Source organism: Mauremys mutica, unplaced genomic scaffold (genome assembly GCF_020497125.1).
Source record: "Mauremys mutica isolate MM-2020 ecotype Southern unplaced genomic scaffold, ASM2049712v1 Super-Scaffold_100416, whole genome shotgun sequence".
Lineage (NCBI taxonomy): Eukaryota > Metazoa > Chordata > Testudines > Geoemydidae > Mauremys > Mauremys mutica.
Window position 1 is genome coordinate 122,659 of NW_025423336.1, and position 20,475 is coordinate 143,133.

At 54.0% G+C, this 20,475-nt stretch overlaps 2 non-coding genes across 2 annotated transcripts; both read right to left on the reverse strand.

The window, feature by feature from the left end:
* Positions 1-14,016: 14,016 nt before the first annotated feature.
* Positions 14,017-14,110, reverse strand: TRNAI-UAU. The gene is made up of 2 exons: positions 14,073-14,110; positions 14,017-14,052 (listed from the first exon to the last, which is right to left on the reverse strand). It is a non-coding gene; the product is annotated as a tRNA-Ile (tRNA).
* Positions 14,111-15,998: 1,888 nt separating this feature from the next.
* On the reverse strand, positions 15,999-16,080 carry TRNAS-CGA. The gene has a single exon. It is a non-coding gene; the product is annotated as a tRNA-Ser (tRNA).
* Positions 16,081-20,475: the final 4,395 nt, after the last annotated feature.

Below are 20,475 nucleotides of genomic sequence, written 5' to 3' on the forward strand. Positions count from 1 at the left end.
GGGTGTAAACCAATTAAGGTGGTGGGGTATAATTGGTTAGATAATCATGTTACAATGTGTTAGGATTGGTTAGTTAAATTTCAGTAAAATGCTTGGTTAAGGCATAGCTAAGCAGAACTCAAGTTTTACTATATAGTCTGCAGTCATCAGGAAGTAAGGGGGGAATGGGAATGGGAATGGGAGCGGGGAATAGGAACAGGGAAGGGGAACAGGGACACAGACAAGCCTCTGTGGTGTCAGAGCTGGGAAGGGGGATCCTGAGGAAGGAAATTGGAATCATTGCTTGCTGGAAGTTTACCCCAATAAACATTGAATTGTTTGCACCTTTGAGCTTCGTGCATTGCTGCTCTCTGGTCATGCGAGAAGGACCACGGAATGGGAGGGTGATGGGATAAACCCTCTAACAAGTACATTTTTAGGGTGTGAAAAACCCCAGAACCAGTATAATTAAGCTGACCTAAGCCATGGTTAGATAGTGCTAAATGAAAGGAAAAATTGTTCTGCCAGTGCAGCTGTTACATGGATGGAAAACCCCTCCCCTCACTGTAGCAACTGTCTACGCCACAGTGCTACAGCAGTACTTTAAGTGTAGACAGCTTTAGAGTGAGACCAGATCTGGCTCCATGGATGCTCAGGCACTAAGACAACAGCAATGACAATACACTAATGCTTCCATAGTTGGCAGGATTCAAACCTGCATGAGGAAGATTGCTAGCCCATTGCCTTAACTACTCAGCCACAACTACTTGATATACAGCTGTTTCACTACACAATGTTTCTGTTCTCACAGAATTGTCTCTTCAAATTCCTCAGACCAGCTCCTCCAGCACACTCACGGCTGAGCATTAGTGTAAGGGTACGTCTACACTACGGGACTATTCTGAATTTGCATAAACCGGTTTTGTAAAACAGATTTTATAAAATCGAGTGCGCGCGGCCACACTAAACACATTAAATCGGTGGTGTGCGTCCATGGTCCGAGGCTAGCGTCGATTTCTGGAGCGTTGCACTGTGGGTAGCTATCCCGTAGCTATCCCATAGTTCCCGCAGCCTCCCCCGCCCCTTGGCATTTCCGGGTTGAGATTCCAGTGCCTGATGGGGCAAAAATCATTTTCGCGGGTGGTTCTGGGTACAGCCTCACCCCTCCCTCCCTCCCTGAAAGCGGCAGACAACCGTTTCGCACCTTTTTTGCTTGGTGAACTGTGCAGACGCCATAGCACAGCAAGCATGGACCCTGCTCAGCTCAATACCGCAATCGTGGATGTTTTAAACACCTCGCGCACTCTCGTGCAGTATATGCTGAACCAGGACCTTCGAACCGAGGCGAGTAAGAGGCGGATACGGCAGCGTGGCGATGACAGTGATGAGGACGTAGACACAGAATTCTCTCAAACCGCGGGCCCCGGCGCTTTGGAGATCCTGATGGTAATGGGGCAGATTCTATCCATTGAATGCCGATTTTGGGCCCGGGAAACAAGCACTGACTGGTGGGACCACATTGTGTTGCAGGTGTGGGACGATTCCCAGTGGCTGCGAAACTTTCGCATGCGTAAGGGCACTTTCATGGAACTTTGTGACTTGCTTGCCCCTGCCCTGAAACGCCATAATACCAAGATGAGAGCAGCCCTCACAGTAGAGAAGCGAGTGGCGATAGCCCTGTGGAAGCTTGCAACGCCAGACAGCTACCGGTCAGTCGGGAATCAATTTGGAGTTGGAAAATCTACTGTGGGGGCTGCTGTGATGCAAGTAGCCAAAGCAATCACTAAGCTGCTGCTACGAAAGGTTGTGACTCTGGGAAACGTGCAGGCCATAGTGGATGGCTTTGCTGCACTGGGATTCCCTAACTGTGGGGGGGCGATAGATGGAACCCATATCCCTATCTTGGCACCGCAGCACCAGGGCACCCAGTACGTAAACCGGAAGGGGTACTTTTCAATGGTGCTGCAAGCACTGGTGGATCACAAGGGACGTTTCACAAACATCCACGTGGGATGGCCAGGGAGGGTTCATGACGCTCGCGTATTCAGAAGCACTACTCTGTTTAAATGGCTGCAGCAAGGGAATTACTTCCCAGACCAGAAAATAACAGTTGGGGATGTTGAAATGCCTGTCGTTATCCTGGGGGACCCAGCCTACCCCTTGATGCCATGGCTCATGAAGCCATACACAGGCAGCCTGGACAGTGGTCAGGATCTGTTCAATTACAGGCTGAGCAAGTGCAGAATGGTGGTGGAATGTGCATTTGGCCGTTTAAAGGCGCGCTGGCACACATTACTGACTCGCTCAGACCTCAGCCAAACCAATGTCCCCTATGTTATTGCTGCTTGCTGTATTCTCCACAATCTCTGTGAGAGTAAGGGGGAGACCTTTATGGCGGGGTGGGAGGCTGAGGCAAATCACCTGGCCGCTGATTACGCGCAGCCAGACACCAGGGAGATTAGAAGAGCACACCAGGAAGCGGTGCGCATCAGAGAAGCTTTGAAAACGAGCTTCATCAATGGCCAGGGTACAGTGTGACTGTTGTGTTTGTTGATGAACACCCAACCCCCTTGATTGACTCAGTCCCTGTAAGCAACTCCCCCTCCCCCTTCGAGTACAGCTTACTTATGCAAATAAAGTCACTCTCATTTCAAAAGCATGAATTCTTTATTGATTCATTATAAAAAGAGGGAGAGAAGTAAGGGTGTGCTTTGGGAGGAGGATAGGAGGGATGGAGAAGGCCATTAAAAAAAAAATTCAGAGTAACGACATCCTTCTGGTTGGGCTGTCCACGGGGGTGGAGTGGGCGGGTGCACGGAGTCTCCCCCCACGCGTTCTTACACGTCTGGGTGAGGAGGCTAAGGAACATGGTGAGGGGGGAGGGTGGTTATACAGGGGCTGCAGCGGCACTCTGTGATCCTGCTGCCGTTCCTGAAGCTCCACAAGACGCCGGAGCATGTCAGTTTGATCACGCAGCAGCCCCAGAGTTGCATCCCGCCACCGCTGATCTTCCTGCCGCAACCGCTGATTTTCCTGCCAGTCTTCCTGCCGCCACCTCTCATCTCGGTTGTCCCTCCTGTCCTCACGTTCACTGGCCCCTTTCCTGTAATTTGAAACCACGTCCTTCCACTCATTCAGATGAGCTCTTTCATTGCGTGTAACTTCCATAATATCCGAGAACATCTCATCTCGCGTCTTCTTTTTCCTCCGCCTTATCTGTGCTAGCCTTTGGGATGGAGGAGGGATGGTTGAAAAATTTGCAGCTGCATGAGGGAGATAAATATTTAGAAAGATACATTTTACAGAACAATGGTTATACTGTTTCACAGTGAACATCACTATTCACCTAGCACATGTGATTTCCCTACAAGGTCGCATTTTTCATCTTAATAGTGAGTGCTTGCAGCTCTGGAGTTACAGATCTCACAGACACAGGTCCAGGCATCAGAATTCAGCTTGCATGTGGCCATGGTAAGCCACTGTCTCAGTGATTTACCCCTCCCCCCCAACGCATGGCTAATACCACGCTAGCTCCCTGCTAATCAACAACCTTCCCCCTCCCCCCCACCCACTGCGTGTCTGGTAGCTTGGGGAAGATCGCCTCGCCGGTGACCAAACAGAAAAGATCATCGGCATTTCACTCCTCCCCTCCCCCCGCTTCGCTACGTGCAGGAAAGTGTTTTTTTTGCTGCATTCCACGAACCCAGTAGAAAAATGGCCACCCCCCTTACTTAAATTCCTGATTTTTAACCAGGTTATCCTGAACGATATCACTTTGCTGAGGATAACAGAACAAGATAAAGAGCGGATGCTTCTTGAATGCCAGCAGTCACCGGGACCATACGCTGCTATGCTTTGCCACGCAATGATACCTGATTACTTGCTACATGCATGGCATGGTAAAGTGTCCTACCATGGTGGGCGGAACAAGGATGCCTTGCCCAGAAACCTTCTGCAAAGGCTTCTGGAGTACCTACAGGAGCGCTTCATCGAGATGTCCCTGGAGGATTTCCTCTCAATCCCCGGACATGTTAACAAACTTTTCTAAGTAACTATACTGTCTGCGAATGCATCCCAAGTCCTCAGGGCAAATCAATCATTAAAAAAGGCTTGCTTAAAAAACAATGTTTGCTATTTGCAAAGGTACACTCACCAGAGCTCCCTTCCATGGCGTCATTGTCTGGAATAGTTGCTTGTGAGGGCTGGGAGGACAGTAATTCCGTCAGGGTGATAAAAAGCTCCTGGCTGCTGGGGGTCACGGAGTGCTGTGTGCTCTCTGCGAGGTCTTCCTCTTCTTCTTCATCTTCATCTTCCCCGTCTGCATAATCCTCAGACATGGCAGAGATCACAACCCCCACCTCGGAATCCACGGTCAGGGGTGGGGTACTTGTGGCACAGCCCCCTAAAATTGCATGCAGCTCAGCATAGAAGCGGCATGTTTTTCGACCTGCCCCGGACCTTCCGTTTGCTTCTTTGGTTTTCTGGTAGGCTTGTCTGAGCTCCTTAACTTTCACTCTGCACTGCACTGAGTCCCTGCAGTGGCCTTTATCCGTCATAGCCTTAGAAATTCTTTCAAATACTTTTTCATTTCGTCTTTTGGAACGCAGTTCTGTTAGCACTGAATCCTCTCCCCAGATAGCGATCAGATCCATTACCTCCCGAGCGGTCCATGCTGGGGCTCTTTTTCGATTCTCAGGAGACTGCATTGTTAACTGTGCTGATGAGCTGTGCGTGGTCACCTGTGATGATGAGCTCTCCACGCTGTCGAAGCAGGAAATGAATTTCAAAAGTTCGCGGGGCTTTTCCTGTCTACCTCGCCAGTGCATCTGAGTTGAGAATGCTGTCCAGAGCGGTCAGTGGTGCACTGTGGGATAGCTCCCGGAGGCCAATACCGTCGATTGCGGCCACATTAACCCTATTCCGATATGTTAATACCGATATTAGCGCTACTCCTCTCATCAGGCAGGAGTACAGAAACCGATTTAAAGAGCCATTAAAATCGATATAAGGTGCCTCCTAGTGTGGACGGTTGTGGCGTTAAATCAGTTTTACGCTCCTAAAACCGATTTAAACGCCTAGTGTAGACCAGGCTTGAGATTAGACCCCACTGGGCCAGGCGCTGCCCAGACACAGCGAGAGACAGGCCACGCCCCAGAGAGTTTACAGGCTCCACACCCAAAAAGTGGGAGGAGAAACAGAGGCCCAGTGTCACACAGTAGCACTGAGAGTAGAACCCAGGAGTCCTGGCTCCTCCTGCTCTAACCACTAGACCCCACTCTGCTCCCAGAGTTGGGGACAGAACCCAGGAGTCCTGGCTCCCCAAAAGGGTGGGAGTGGAGTCTAGTGGTTAGAGGAAAGGAAGATGGGTGTCAGGACTCCTAGGTTCCAGTCCCAGCGCTGGGGTTAGAGTGCAGTCTTGTACGTTAGCACAGGTGGGGCTGGGAGCCAGGACTCCAGGGTTCTTCCCATCCCCCCCTGAACCATCTTGCACAGCAGGAGGGGGCTGGGCAGGAAGTGATGATGGGGTGAAAACTACCAAGAAATGCAAATCCTGGAAGGAGCCTGTGCCAGGAACCACGTGGTACAGAAACCATGGCCCCTATCCCCACCTCTGATCCCCACTTGGCTGACACTGGATCATGCCCCCTGTGCCCCCCCAATCCACCCCCTGTGAGCCCTGGGGGGCAGGGAATAGCCCTGGTGCTGGGCCCCCCATCCAATTGAAGTATTCAGTGTCGCAGTGACCCAAGGTGTGTGCACAGAATGGGAATGGAGTGTGTGTGTGTGTGGGTGGATGGATTGATTTCTACATGTGTGGTTTTCGGTAAGGATGTGTGTGTGTGTGTGTGTGTGTGTGTGTGTGTGTGTTATTACGGCTGTAGGGGTTGTGTTTGTGGCTGTGCAAGTGTGTGTGTTCATGTGGCTGGATGTGTGCATGTGTTTGCATCTGTTAGCAGTTGTGTTGATGTTGGCTGGATTAATGCAGGTATTTGTGTATATTAGCAAGTGGGTGTGTGTGTGTGGCTGCATTCATGCATGTGTTTGTGTATGTTTGCAATTGTGTGTGAGTGTGTGTGTGTGTGCATGCTCTGCTGCCCTCTTTCGGCGCAACAACCGTTTCTCTGTATGTCACAGCCCCCATACCGTTGACCCCAATGGTGATTTCCCCATCTTACAAGGGCTGGCTGCCCTGACCCTTGTCCCCTCTGCGCAGTGTGGCAGTGGCTGCAGCTCACCCCCTGTGGGGCAGGAGGGCCCAGGTGCAGGCACTGGGCTCCGATGCACCTGGAGAGCAGCTCAGGTGAGGTGGGGCAGGGCATGTGGTGTCCATTCTGCGTTGCCTGGTGCTGGGCCATTGCACAATCCCCAGCCACGCCGCACAGCGCGTCCCGAGAGGGGGCAGGGGGGCAAGCAGACGATCCAGCACGAGGGGGAGAGGATGTGTGGTTGGGGGGAGGAAAAGCCTTGGGCTGCACTGGGGGAGTGCAGAGCAGGGGTGACACCCCAGAAACCTGCAGCAAAGGGATGGACAGGTGGGGTGGGTGGATAGAAGAGGCAGCGAGACTAAAATCTAAAAGGGGAGTGTGGGGTCTAGTGGTCAGAGCGGGGGAAGGGGGGGGTTGGTGGTCAGAATTCCTGGGTTCTATCTCCAGCCCTGAGAGGGGAGTGGGGTCCAGTGGTTAGCGTGTGTGTCGGGGGGGGGGGGGAGCCAGGACTCCTGGGTTCTCTCCCTGGCTCTGACTCTCTCTTGTGCAATCCCTCGGCAGTTACCCAACTCACCAGCATGTGGGAGCGAGGGGCTGGGGCCGGGTTGTGAAAAAGCCCAGAGTCCCGTACTGCCCCTTTGTTACCCAACCCGGGGCAGGGTAGGGGATGGCCTGGGAGACCCACTAAGAAAGGCGCTTCTGGTGGGTCTGTGTGTGGGTCACGCTGCCCCCGGCTGGATAGACCCCTCTAGGTCAGAACCAGTCTCAGCCCAAGTCAGATCCTGGGAGCCCAGCCCCCTCTGTCGCCACGGCCATGTCTATTGGTCTCCTGGAAAGGTCCAGTCTCATTGGTAGCTGTCCAGTGGCAGTGAGTTCCACAGGCCTCGGCACAGGCTGTGTGGGGCAGGAGGTCCTTGTGTTGGGAGCAGTGGGAGTGAACTGTGTGCGGTTGTGTCTCTGAGCACAATTGTGAATATTCTGGTGTGTGTGTGATTGTGAGTGTTGCTGGAGATGTGATTGTTTCTCCCTTTGCGGGTTGGGCTAGCATGCCCCTCTGGGTGTGTTGTGTGTGAGTGTTCTTGGGATTGTGTGAGTCCCTTTGTGTGTCAATGTGTGTGTGTGTGTGTGTGTCACTTGCTGCAGGATACAAAAGCCTGCAAAGCCAACACACACACACACACACACACACAGAGTGGGGATCAGTCCCACCAGCAGGGGGCAGCAGGGACACACACGTCTCTCCTGGGCCAGCTTGGACAATTTCCCATCACGACCCGGCACAGTGCTGGTGCCCCCACACAGGGGTGGGCAGTGACAGGGCAGGGGGCAGATGTGCTGGATTCAGAAGGAAGCACTTTGGGAAAATCAGTCAAGGCCCTTAGCAGAGCTGGGACACAGACCCAGTGACCCCTGCACCACCCTGGGAGGGGAGTGGGGTCTAGTGGTCAGAGCAGGGATGGGGTTGGGCACCCGGACCCCTGGGTTCTACCCCTGGCTCTGGGAGTGGAGGGGGTCTAGAGCAGGGGGACTGGGAGCCAGGACTCCTGGCTTCCATTGGGGAGACTGTTTTTTCCTGTGCCCCCCTCCCTAGAGATCCCAGCCCAGCTCCCTAGCGGAGAGTGAGTGGGAGGAGGGGAAGTTGCTCTCCCACTTCAGAAACATGATTCAACCCCCCCCAACCATGGGCTGTGACATCATGGAACCCCCCCCTCCCCAAGGCAGACAGTGGAGGCCCCGCCCCACCACAGAAGGGGGGGTCTAATTGTACCCACAACACACCCACTCACGGTTGCAAAGAAACCCCACCCAGCCCCCTGCTAGGACAGGATCTGCTGCTCCCACCTGTTTTCTTATCACCATGAGCTGCTCCCTGCCAGGCACCACACCCCATTCACACACCTTTGGTCACTATGTTGCTCAGTGGCAATCACTGCCCCGAAGTGACTCCGGTGCAGGCACCCACAGCACGAACTCCCCACACCGGATTCTGTCCGCACGCAGAGAATTCTCTCCGCCGGGCTCCTTCGGTTCCTCTCGCTGCTCTCCGTCCTGCCGCCAGACACTGCTCATCTGCATAACCCCGCCCATGGACACGTGACACCTTCTGTCCTTTCGGTCTCCTGTGAATGAGTTGCCTGCGGGGAGTGAGCACGTCACCGCACGTCACAGCCCCAGGGCATGTCACAGCCACACTCACAATCATCCCCCACACACCATAATACTCACAATCATGCTCAGAGACACAACTGCACACAGTTCACTCCCACTGCTCCAAATACAAGGACCTCCTGCCCCACACAGCATGTGCCAAGGCCTGTGGAACTCACTGCCACTGGACGGCTACCAATGAGAATGACCCCCTCGTGCTGGATCATCTGCTTGGCCCCCTGCCCCCTCTCGGCTGTGCAGCGTGGCTGGGGATTGTGCAATGGCCCAACACCAGGCAACGCAGAACGGACACCACACGCCCTGCTCTGCCTCACCTGAGCTGCTCTCCAGGTGCATCAGAACCCAATGCCCTGCACCTTGGCACTCCTGCCCCACAGGGGGTGAGCTGCAGCCCCTGCCACACTCTGCAGAGGGGAGAAGGGTCAGGCCAGCCAGCCCTTGTAAGATGGGGAAATCACCACCTGGGTCGACGGTATGGGGGCTGCGAGATACAGAGAAATAGTTGTCGTGCCGGCAGAGGGCAGCAGAGCATGCACACGCACACACACAATTGCAAACATACACGAACACATGCATGAATCCAGCCACACACACACAATTGCTAATATACACAAACACCCGCACAAATCCAGCCAACACCAACACAAGCCTGGGAGCCAGGGGAGCAGAGCAGGCTGGGGCCGGGTCACTCCACTTCCCACAGGAAGTAGCCAGCCCCCCGTCCCCCACGGAGGCCTGTGACCAGCCCCCCTCTGCTTCCCCCCACGGAGGCCTGGGGCCCCAGCCTGCTCTGCTCCCCTGGCTCCCAAGCTGGGAGGGGGGAACCGCCTCACAGCACTTGCCGGCGGAGTGGCTGGGAGCCAGGGGAGTGGACCAGGCTGGGGCTGGGTCACTCCACTTACCAGGCAGTGAGAACAGAGCCATAGTGTAGAAAGGCCCCCGTGTTAAGTGGTGGTGACTGAGGGCTTAGGGAGCTGGGCTGACACCATAGGGGTTTTTCTGTGGAGGTTTGATTCTTGCCAGCTAGGCAAGGCTGATGTGTGGTTTCTTCATGGCTGTACTTTCAGTGATGCAGGTTTCTCTATCCCATTGTTCCATAATTATAATCAGCCAATCAGAACCTCTCCATAGACCCCTTACACGACAACCTTTCTACCATGTTGGCTGCAAATATAGAACAGTGGTTGCAACGGTGATCTATACAGTTACAGATTATGTCAATAACATCACAGGAGGTGACACAGCATCAGTGAGACTGATACAGGAATACTGCCTCCAGTTCTGGTGTCATCATTTGAAAAAGATGTTGTGAAATTGGAGCTGGGTCAGCAAAGAGCCACCAAATGTTCTGAGGGCTGGAGAAAAATGCCTTCTAGTGAGCTATGAACGAGCTCAACCTGTTTAGCTTATCAAAAAAAGATTGGCAGGTGACTTCAATGAAGTGTTGAAGTGCCTTAATGGAGAGAAAAGATTGGGTATTAAAGGGCTCTTTAATCCAGCAGAGAAAGGCCTAACAAGACCCAATGGCTGGAAGGTGAAAAGAGACAAATTCATATTACAACTAAGGCACAAATATTCAACAGCGAGGATGATTCACCACAGGAACAAGCTACCAAGGAAAGTGGTGGATTCTCCATCTCCTGATGTCATTTAATGAAGACTAGATGCCTTTCTGGAATGTGTTTGCCCCAAAAGTAACTCTTGTGTCATACGGGAGGCCTGTGATATGCAGGGGGGAAGATTAGATGCTCTAATGGTCTCTTCTGGCCATAAAGGCGACTAATTTCTGAAATATTGAGTGTAGCATTGGGAGCAGCATCTGATGTTTTCCTGTCTAGCCGGCTTGCTTCCTAGAACGAACGCTCCTTGAGTGGGGTGATCCACAGGGAGTAGCTCAAACCTCCAAAGTGCCTGGCAGGGGCAGGACATTAGCACCGCAAGGGAGGGGTGTGGCAGTGACATCACAAAGGCCTTTTGCAGGACCTCAGACTATTGGTCAAAGGTGGTGGGGAGGTGGTGACCTCACAGAGAGATGCTGACATCAGCCTGGCAGGACAGGGGTGAGGGGCCAGGGAAACCTCAGAGACCCCTGTGGCTTTGCTTCAGCAAGTCTCCTTCTCCAGGTCTCTCTTTGAGGACTGAGAGAGTATTCGGGTTCACGTACGTGAGCACCAGGAGGAACCTCTTTCGAGTTTTCTCCTTTCCTTTGCCTGATTTTACTAGAAAACAGCCGTCCCTGTTTAGAAGGTAAGAGCCTCCTCAAGGTTTGAAACCTGTTCAGTCTGATCCATCTGGTGACAGTTGAATTCTAGGTATGGAAACCACGAGCTTAAGGAGGCAGAATTTTATTCTGCACCTGGGATTTTGTCCCTTAGAATCACTGGGGACATTAGGGTTTGTCCTTTTTGTTTCACCTTTTCCTCCATCCCTCCCTCCCTCCTTTCTCTTTGTCTCTTGCTTCTTTTGTCCTTTCTCCTGTTCCCCTCCCAACACCAGGAGGGGTGTGTGTGTGTGTGTGTGTGTGTGTGTGTTGCTGGGGAGCAGTGTGGTTTTTCCCCATGTAGCCAGCACCAGACCTGGCACCACCCCCAGCTCTGCACCCTTCCTGCCACTGCGACCCCATCTCACCTCCTGACCCTGGCTGGGTGCCCCTGGCCCCTCGCAGCAGGGGGCTGTGCAGGAGGGTCTCCTTGCAACCATGAGTGGGTGTCTGGTGGGTGCTGTCACTTCTGCCAGAGACCCCCAAGAAACTCACTAGCTTCCTCCGCATGCGGGGAGGGGCTCCTACTTTCTGACTTGGGGGGGGGGGAGGAGATTCCGTGATGTCAGAGCCCATGGGGGGAGGGGTTCAAATCACGAGTCTGGAGTGACAGGGCAACCCCCACCCCAGTCAGATTCTGCTAGGGGGCTGGGCTGGGATCTGTAGGGAGGGAGACACAGGAAAAAGCAGCTGCTACTATGGAACCCAGGAGTCCTGGCTCCCAGTCCCCCTGCTCTCACCTCTAGACCCCCCTCCACTCCCAGAGCCAGGGATAGAACCCAGAGGTCCCTGGCGCCCAGCCCCCTCCCTGCTCTGACCACTAGACCCCCCTCCCCTTTTAGGCTCACTGCTTCTATCCACCCAGTCCACCTGTCCATCCCTTTGCTGCAGGTTTCTAGGGTGTCACCCCTGCTCTGCACTCCCCCAGTGCAGCCCAAGGCCTTTCCTCCCCCCAACCACACATCCTCTCCCCCCTCGTGCTGGATCGTCTGCTTGGCCCCCTGCCCCCTCTCGGGGTGCGCTGTGCGGCGTGGCTGGGGATTGTGCAATGGCCCAGCACCAGGCAACGCAGAACGTAAACCACAGGCCCTGCCCTGCCCCACCCCACCGGAGCTGCCCTCCAGGTGCATCGGAGCCCAGCGCCCTGCACCTGTGCCCTCCTGCCCCACAAGAGGGTGAGCTGCAATCCCCACAATGCTCTGCAGAGGGGAGAAGGGTCAAGCCAACCTGCCCATTTAGGATGGGGGAATCAACGCCCTTTTTTCTGCACAGCCACTGACCATGAGCAGGATTCCTCCTCCCTCCTGTGCCTCAGTGCAACTAAATCTCTGCACCTAGACAGCCGGTCCGTCCGCTGCACCCCAGTCCCCCATGCCTGAGCCTCCCTGCCAAAGCCCTGCACCCGGCTCCATAGAATTAAGTCTCACATCTCGCAGGGAACTTGACTTCTGTGCCCAGAGAGTCTCAACCCCCCTCAGTAGATGACCCGAGTCTGAGAAGCACAGTGTCCGTCTTCTCTAAAGAAGTACGTGGAGAAATTATATGTGACCATGTGGCCTAATGGATAAGGCATCTGAGTTTGGATCAGGCAATTGACGGTTCATGTCCCTTCGTGGTTGTGCTTGTGCAGTTTTACCTTTGGGCTGAAAGTCCTGCTCCCTTCGGGGCTGGAACCTCTTCTTGGCCGCTCAGGCCAATGCTCTGGCTTCAGCTAGAGCCTCGGGAAGGAGTTGGGGGGGTTGGGCATCACAAAGGCTGGGGCATGAGCCCCAGGTGCTTCCAGTCTCACCTTTGCCATTCCTGACTTGCCAAAGAAAATGGGCGGCTGCCCGGGCTAGAGTGTGGAGCAGTTTCCCTCTTCCAAGTGTGCGCCTGTCCCTGTGCTGGAGGGGGGTTGCTACATAGCACCTTGGGAGCCTGGGTGTTTCTCTGCTTCTCGCCCGCTGGGGAAAAGCCTCTTGGGGTAAAATCTCCTGCCCCACTGCAAAAGTGAGCACCTGGAGTGGGAACGGTAAGAGGCCCCACCAGGGGGGCTGGCCCTGCTTTCCTACCATCTTCTGGTGTTGGCCACAGAGCATCAGCAGCCACCCCACATGCTGGTCTGTGGGTGGCCTTCAGTGGGTGTTTGGCATGGCAGGGAGCAGGCTGGATAGGGGTCTTTGTCTCTGTCTGCTGGCCACGCGTAGGCATGGGTCTCCCCTCCTCTGAACAGCCAGAGTTAGTCTGTGCTTAGAAAGCAAAGACACAGGAGACTCAAGACAAGAGGGTGAGAAAGATTGAGAAAGGACCTATGCAGACAGCCCACACCACAGGGACACTGCCTGGTTAAGGGATGTGGAGGCACCAAATTGCCCCAAATTTCCTGGTGCCCTACGCAGCTGTGTACTGCTCCAGCGGCGAACTCGATCCCCTGGCTGGCTGAGCCAGCCAGGAAAGCTGCCCCTGCCCCTGCCCCACCCCATTTCCCCCCCACACTCCGCCCCTTCCCTGAGCTACATCCCGGTGGATGGCAGGAGGGATCAGGCGCATCCGGCACTCACTGGGCGGTGGGAAGTGGAATGACCTGGCCCCAGCCTGCTCTGCTCCACCAGCTCCCAGCTGCGCCGCTGGTGAGTGCTGGGGGGTGTTTCCCCCCCACCCCCCAAGTTCCAAGGCCCGGAGCAGAGTGCAGCAGTCTGGGGCCGGATCACTCCACTTCCCGCCGCCCCGTGAGTGTGGGGTCGGGCCTGCCCTGCAATTACCGGGCGGCGGGAAGTGGAGTGACCTGGCCCCAGTCTGCTCCGCTCTGCCAGCTCGGGCTGGGGGATGGGGGTGCCGTGTAGGGCACCAAAATGTCTAGGGAGAACCCTGAATAGATCATTTTTCCACAGGGACCGATGGCTGTTAGAATAGAGATATTCAGGCTGCCTGTACAGGCCGAGACTTTAAGAACTGCGGTGTCAGAGCTGGGAAGGGGACACTGGGGAACAGACTCTGTCGGTCTATAGAGATAAGCCCGACTGGTGTGAAGGGCTTCGGAATCTGCTTGCTTGGAAACTAACCCCAGTAAACATCCCTTTGTCTGCGCTTCCGACTTCTGGCCTTTTGCTGCTTTCTGTCTGTGTGACAAGAGCCAGGGAAGTGGGCAGGGGAAGGGAAAGCCCTCTGACAATGGCTCCTTGCTCCTCTCCCTCCAGGCTCAGGGGTCAAGGATGGGCAGGACTCCAGGCTCTGCTTGAGGGATCCTGGCACAGAGGCTGGTGGGGGAGAAAGGATTGTAGATTCTCATCTGCGCTATGGAGAGGAGGTAATAAGTGAAGGGGGCATTTTTGACTCCTCCCCTCCTCAGGGTCCCCTGGGCTGGAATTCTACCTTCCACAGGGGCAAATGAGGGGGTGACACCACTTGGTTAATGAAAACCAGTGCTCTAGGTGAGGCTTGAACTCACAACCTCAGCATAGCTCCTCTCAGCACTGCCCTATAAGTACTGTGCGCTAACCAATTGCACCACTGGAGCACTTGTTAATTATCATTCTCTGAGACCCCTAGGCTGATACAGGCAAGGAGTGACCCCAAAACATTCTCAGTGGGGTTGAGAGCAGGTAGCGACAAGTGTTGGTACTTGGTGAGGTGGATTCTTCTTAAGGATTCCAGGCCCCATTTGACCCTTTTGTTCTTCCCTGTGTAATAACAGAGCTGGTTAAGACTCAATGGAGAGTCTTGCTGAAGACCAACAGATCTGAAATCACTGGGAACCAGCTCTAAGCATTAGTCCTGCTTTGGGACAGTGTCTCTCATGCAAGAAACTGCCCAGTCTGCGCTAGCAGTGAGGCTCCCTCACAAACAGCTGAAATCAGGGAGAGCTGTGTGAAGTGCAGGGCCCCAGGGGTGCCTGAACAGGGGGGAACAACACCCCAGGGCTTTTAAAAATGGGAGGGCTCTGCCTTGCCACTTTGTAATGACCGCAAGGGCAAGCGAGGGTGGGGAGGGGATGGAGAGCAGTGAGCAGGAGGCAGGGTCTTGGGCAGAAGAGGCAGCGTAGGAGCGGGACCTTCGGGAGAAGGGGTGGGGCAGGGGCATGGTGTTGAGTGGAATGGATGGGGCTACTGTTTGGGCTCTGGTGGCCGCTCCTTTTAGGGAGCCTGTTCCGCTCCTGGTGGGACCACAAGACGTCCCAGAGGAGAGAGGGTGGCCAGCAGAGCGGTGACAGGGTGGAACAGCAAGTGGCCGGAAATGTGGCCAGACAGCGGAGGGAGAAAGGGGCTTTCCCCCCAGGAGGTGAGAGGTGAACTCTGGGTTTTCACTGACCCAGGCCAGCAGCTGTGGGTGAGGTGCAGTGAAGGGATGGGCACATCCACAGAGCTTCTGGTGTCTGGATTTTGGAGCCCGAGGCAAAAGGCCACTACCCAGTGCGCTGTGGGTGGGTGTTTTGCTCATAGTGTTGTGTTATGAATCCTGATTGTGGTGTTTTCCCAAGTTAATAGAAGCTGATTTTCCTCCTTTTTATTAAAGTTTCTTTTCTACACTCAGTGCGTGTGAGTGGGGAAAGTATTGCCTCTTAGAGGCACCCAGTGGCCAGCGTTAGTTTCCCCAGGTTACTGGGTGGGGGCTTAAGCAGATTGTGTGTTGCATTGTTGAAGAGGAGCCCCAAGCACCCAAACAGGGAACTGTAACTTCAACCTTCAGAGTAAGAGCCAGAGGTGCTGCCAGCTGAGCTAGCCAGGCCGCCTAAACGTATTAACCCCTTTCACCGCAAGAGCAAACACCGGGTACTTCTGTGCTTCTCAGCAGCTGGGAAAAAGCCTCTTGTGGGAAATATCTCCTGCCCCACCGCCAAAAGGAGCCCCTTGAGTGGGAACGGTCAGAGGCCCCACCCGGGGGCTGGCCCTGCTTTCCTACCGCCTTGTGAGGCTGGCCGCAGAACGAATGCTGGTCTGCAACAGGCCCTGCCCCCACCCCCAAGTCCTCTCCCTACACACCACTGACCAGCTGATCACTGGCAGGGGACAGGTGCTGAAGGGGACCAGCAGGAGCTTGTCCACAAGGCCCATAGCAGGGGAGAGCTGGCTGCCAGTGGGTGCTGAGCACCTTCTCCCCCCCTCACCCCTTGCTGTTTCTGCAGCCCCGTAGCACCCATGGAGTCACTGACTTGGCTCCTTTCACACTCTAGAGAGAGGAGCAGAACCAGGGCTATGGCTGATCTATGGGGCACCAGGTGAGTGGCAGAGGCTTCAGGCGCTGAGAGTTTGCCTGACCCCTCAGGGACACAGTGTGAGGTGGTGTCCCAGGGATCTCTATGAAAGGAGCAGAACAGGATTTACTTGGGGTGGGGAGAGAATTGAGAGTGTCTCAGGGGGTTGGACAGAGGTATTGCCTGGGTGAGGGACTGGCTAAAACACAGGCCTCGCTGTGAGCAGGATTCGAACCTGCGCAGGGGAACCCTATTGGATTTCGACTCCAACGCCTTAACCACTCGGCCATCACAGCTGTGAGCACAAAACTGCCCCAGTGCCAGAGAAACTGGTAAAGAATCCCAATGCCCAGGCGTGAAGTCATCTGAACTACAGAATTCCCACCGCAAACCTGGCTCCCAAAGCACAGGGGGGGATTGGGGGTTTGTTCTCTTTGCTTAGCCATGTGCAGTCGCACAGAGAGCGGGTTTAAAAGTCTCCCCTCCCACAGAGCGGGAAGGGGAAATGATTCTCAACTTGAAGCCCGATGTAGGGTGACCAGACGTCCTGATTTTATTGGGACTGTCCCGATATTTGCCTGTTTGTCCCGCGTCCCGACCAATGTTTGGTTGGGACACTGGACAAACAATTTTGCCCTCTGCTCCGGCCACAGGCAGAGCCCGGAGGGACACTCACCCCCCCGACTCCGCCCCCTCCTTCCCCCATTGGATCCCTCCCCAAATCCCCACCCTGGGCCTGCCCCCAGCCCCACCCCCTCACTGCCCCGTTGGATCCCTCCCCAAATCCTCGCTCTGGCCCTGCCTCTTCCCCAAGCATGCGACATTCCTCCTCCCTCCCAGGTTTGCACGCGGGCCATGGCCATGGCCGGGAGCGCAGCATGGAGGCTGCTCCAGCCCTGGAGCCTGGGGGCAGCGCAGTGGGGCTGGGGGCAGTGCGGAGCGGGCAGGGCCCATGTGGGCGGAGGGTGGAGACACACGTGGGGCAGACACGGTCCTGCCGGGAGGGCCCGGGCCCAGCTGCCTGGTTCGCCCCTTGCCCAGGAGCTGCAGGAGGGACCTGGAGCGCAGCTCGGCTGCAGAGCTCGGAGCCCAGGCTGGGCCCAGGAGTGAGGGGATGGGGGTGTATCGGGGGTCAGAGCTGAGAGTTGGGTGGAGATGGGGCTTTGCCACTGCCGCCTGGCGGTGGGAGGGAGCCTCCGGCTTTTTTTTTTGACTCCGCCTTCCACGTCCCGATATTTCATCTTTGACATCTGGTCACCCCAGCCTGGTGTGAATGAGGATGTCTGGACCAAGGGACCAGGGACTGGCCTTTGCTAGAGAAACTGTCAAGTTTTAGCCAATTAGGACAAGTCAGCAAATAAGAACAACCTCAGGTCTCAGTAACAGGTAGCAAAGTCCTACAGGGAGCAGTTTCTGGCACTACACCTGCGCAGCTCTGCTCCCGGCTCTTCTCGGGCTCCTGCTCTCTCCTTAGCTCTGCCCCACTCTGGCCCAGGCAGTTCCAGCTCCCACGGAGGCTGGGACCCCCTGGCCTGGTGACTCCCTCATTACACTGCCTGGCCTGTCAGTGCGGCTAACTTGGAGCTTTGGCCTCTCCTCATTGCCCAGGGAACTGTCAGTCTCAGGGTCCTGATTTCCCATTGGCCCTTCCCCCCTTCTATTGGGACTGGGAACTAGCCAATCAAACCCCCCACTAAGTTTTAGTAAGGGGCCAACAGTCCCTTACATGAGCCAGCCCCGTGAGGGTCACCGATGTGCAGAAAAGGTGGGATGAGCTGGTCCCATGGTGTAACGGGCAGCACTCAGGACTCTAAATCCTACAATCTGAGTTCAAATCTCAGTGGGACCTTGTGGTAAAGCCCTGGAGCTCCCAGTGCTCAACTTCCCTGTCTCCTGCTGTGCAAGAACAAGTCTTTCTCCTCCTGTTGGGTGACTCAGGCCTCTGGGTGGGACGGCTGCAGTGGGTCAGGGCTCTAGAACTGGCTACTGACACCTGAGGGTTGGGATTCTCATGGCTTCTCCTGGTGCTCACAAGTTTGGCACTTGCCCATGTGCTGTTCCTTTTGCCCACCTGGCGCTTGAAGAAAGGAGTGTCAGGGCCAGGTTTCATAGTCAGGGCTGGGCAGGAGGGAGGAAGAGTCCCAGGCTGGAGCCCAGCACCTCTCCTCCTCTGGGCACCTAGGACAGAGGTGGCTGGTGCTGACAGCTCCAAGGGAAGGTTTAAAAGCCACAGAGCAATGGAAGGCGGGGCCAGAGGAGGGGAGAACCATGCCTGAGTGGCCAGCAGACAGCCACACAGACACCTGGCCAGGCTGCTCCCTGGCATGACAAACCCCCACTGAAGGCCACCCTCAGGCCAGCATGCAGGGCGGCTGCTGATGCTCTGTGGCCAACATCAGAAGATGGTAGGAAAGCAGGGCCAGGTGTCTTTGTGGCTGTCTGCTGGCCACACATAGGCATGGTCCTGCCCTCGTCTTGCCCCGCCATTGCTCTGTTATGAATTATTATATATTATAATTCATAATATTATAGAATCCACTTCTATTTCCTCAACATCTGTGTCATGAAGGGCATCTCCCATAATATAGGATTGGCTAGGAGAGATCTTCTGTGGGGCCTGGGTTATAAATGCTTTGGAAACCAAATACATGGGCATTTTGCCTAGTTCAAAATCACTTATCATGGAATTCTCTCCCCAGATCATATGAGACAATATTGACTTAAACAATTGAACTACACTGTGATCATATGCACTTCCTTCAGTTAGTTCAGGTGCTGCTGTTGTACACCATTTCCGAGTGGAAATTTTAAATCACTGCTGTTTGTTGGTTAGCATGTCCAGTAAATTGGAGAGTTCTCTCCTTTGACAGAACTGCACTTGAACTTTCTCCATGTCATCATGCAGGGATGGGGAAAAAGCAAACCTGAAGTGAGAAATGGCGACTTTAGCAAATGGTCATTTGTCTTAAATTCTCCAATAAAGCTCAGCTACATCCTATCAAACTGAACTAATATCTAATTGGGTGACCAAACAGCCTCCAGGAAAGACAGAAACCCACATCACAGAAAGATACAATACATGACAATGAAAGTGTGAAGTGAAATTCCAGAGCAGGTTACATGTGATTATTCAGAATCAGGACAAGAGATTCTCCCATCACATTCTCCTCTGATCCATTCAAACATACTTCACTCAGCACTGTCTCAATAGCCAGTTCTGTTATTTACAAATTTTTTAGTATCCGAGCATTGCCATAATGGGGGACAAAACCACTCACCTTGCCAGAAGTGGCTTTACCAATAGATGGAACCTGGGATTTAAACTCCCAATGAGCACACTGTGTTTGGGATCCATTTGAATTCCCCTTCCAGGTCTTTGACACTTTCATCTCCAGTCATAGCAACTCTGATATACGATTAAAGAAGTCAAAGCATCATCTCCAAGCACAGACAGCTGAGAACTCGTCCTCACAGGACACTTTGAGAAGTGAATGGATAGAATGTGATGATGATAACCTCTGCATGGCTCAGGCAAAAGGTAACAGTTCTGCAGTGATGGGGAAGGAGGGAATCTCTGAGATTCCTCATCTCCTTCCAGTGTCACAGAGGCTGAAATTACACTTTTTTTCCTGCCCTTGCTCCTCTTCATTTAACTATAATTTGAAAAATTCCCATTATATCTGCTCTTCAGCACAACCCAGAGCAACGTGAGAACAAGTGGCAATGATACAATCTGCATCACTGGTGACTAACAATAACTTTGAAATAGGAAGAATAGTATAAATGTGATGCTCCGTGGTTCCTGATAGGAAGGGCACACTTGAATTACTCATGGGATAATGGAGTTGATAGAAAGGACAAATGTGTCCACCTCAAAACAGGGCAAACTGCAAAAGGCAAAAATGGGCCCCTCATCTGGTCAAACTGAGGGATAACCATGCTGCAAACAGTTCAAACAGCTTTAAACGTTACTATGTGGGAATCAGGAAAATTATAAAAGAAAAAAAAGTATTGATAGCCCTAGAGGTGTTTATGTTGTTGATCTCCCTTGCAGATTCTCTGATGACTAACATGGGCTAAGTGCCCACAGAAGGTTTTTCCACACTCACTGCATTTATAGGGCCTCTCCCCTGTGTGGATTCGCTGATGCCTAATAAGGTGTGAACTGCGACTGAAAGTTTTTCCACACTCACTGCATTCATAGGGCCTCTCCCCTGTGTGGATTCGCTGATGCCTAATAAGGTGTGAACTGCGACTGAAAGTTTTTCCACACTCACTGCATTCATAGGGCCTCTTCCCTGTGTGGATTCTCCGATGTCTAATAAGGACTGAGCTGCGATTGAAGGTTTCCCCACACTCACTGCATTCATAGGGCCTCTCCCCTGTGTGGATTCTCTGATGTTGAGAAAGGGCTGAGCTGTCAGTGAAGCATTTTCTACACTCACTGCATTCGTAGGGCCTCTTCCCTGTGTGGATTCTCTGATGTTGATAAAGGCCTGATCTGCTAGTGAAGCTTTTCCCACACTCACTGCATTCATAGGGCCTCTCCCCTGTGTGGATTCTCTGATGCCCAGTAAGGCCTGATCTGCTAGTGAAGCTTTTCCCACACTCACTGCATTCGTAGGGCCTCTTCCCTGTGTGGATTCTCTGATGTTGATAAAGGCCTGATCTGCTAGTGAAGCTTTTCCCAC